This window comes from Chinchilla lanigera, unplaced genomic scaffold (genome assembly GCF_000276665.1).
Source record: "Chinchilla lanigera isolate Chin_1 unplaced genomic scaffold, ChiLan1.0 scaffold00045, whole genome shotgun sequence".
NCBI classification, from domain to species: Eukaryota; Metazoa; Chordata; class Mammalia; order Rodentia; family Chinchillidae; genus Chinchilla; species Chinchilla lanigera.
This window is the reverse complement of record NW_004955446.1, coordinates 16709444-16710903: the sequence shown is the minus strand read 5'-3', so window position 1 is coordinate 16710903 and position 1460 is coordinate 16709444.

The window sequence follows — 1460 nt, the reverse complement described above, 5'->3', positions numbered from 1 at the left end:
TCCTTTAAACAGCCTGAAGATCTTTAAAGACAAAAACTGGCCGGGCGTGGCGGCGCTTGCCTGTAATCCCAAAATCCCAGCACTTGGGAGACTGAGTCAGGAGGATCATTGAAAGTTCAAGACCAGCCCGGGCTACAAAGTGAGCTCAAGGCCAACCTGAACTGCATAGCGAGACACTGTCTCAAAAAGACACAAATAAATAAATAAAAGTAACAACTGCTAGCGTTTCAACTGAAAGGGAGACTAATACAAGGTCTGGCAGTGTGGACACTTGAATAACATCCACTTCAAAATACTTATTACCAGGCAGTTTCTGTGGGAGGAGAAACCAGTTGAGAGGGGAGTTGATCAATCCAGTCCTCTGCGTGTTAAAGTGCTAATTCCAACTGACTCGACTGCAAATATTTTTCAGAAAATAAACACGCCTGATTCCTCTAATTTGTTCCATGTGACAATAACGAAAGTGATCTGGAAATCGTCCCACTAACCCAGTATTTCTTCCTTACACAGATATTTTAATTTCTCACTTAATTGAAAGAACTTTCAAGCCAGGTGTGGTAAGAAACGCCTTGTAATCCCTGCACTTGGGAGGCTGAGGCAGGAGGATCCTTGCGAGTTCAAGGTTAGCCTGGGCTACAAAGTGAGCTCAAGGACAGCCTGAACTGCATTGCGAGACCATCTCAAAAGAAAAAAAAAACCTTTGTGTAGGACAGCAACCTCACTTCAGTCCCTGGTAACCGGGCTTTAGTAGCTTGAGAGGTAGTGGTGTGCTCTCGGCCTTAGCCCATGCTAACATTCCAGAGATTATTACCAAAAGCAAAAAAAAAAAAAAAAAAGAGAGAGAGAGAGACAAGCGATTGTTATTGCAGAGACTCGTCCTGGGAATGACAGGGCTAAAGCGACCCCACCTTGGGTCTAGCCTTCATCCCATCCGTCCCTAAGCTCGGGATGAACTCACTCACTCCTCTCCCTCCCTCTGAGACAACCTTAAAACGCACAAAGGAAGAGCAGCAGTCCGGACAAACTGTGGAGCAAGCTGAACTTCAACCGCATCCTGCCTAACTGAAACGATGGGAACTCTAAACCTTGCGGCATGCTTGCAAAGTTGCGAAGTGAAGCGCCGTGGTTGCCGTGGTTACTTGAGACCGTGCACAAACACACAGAGCCCTCGGGTCGCCACCAAGGACCGGCCGCGGCGGGGCAAAGCCGGGTGCGCAGCGGGCGAGGCGAGCGCCCCGCGCTGGACTTGGCTTTGGTCCCGCCCGTAGATAAAGCCCCCTGCCAAAGAGACAGCGCCACAGAGAACGTATTTTCAAAGACCGCGCTTTAAAAACAAGGTCCACGCGCGTCCGCCGGGCGGGGCCTTCCCGTCGTGCGCTCAGTCCGGGCGCCTCTCCCCGCGCTCCGCAGCGCATCCCCGAGCCGCACTCCGCCCCGCGCAGGCCGAGGGGGGCCGTGGC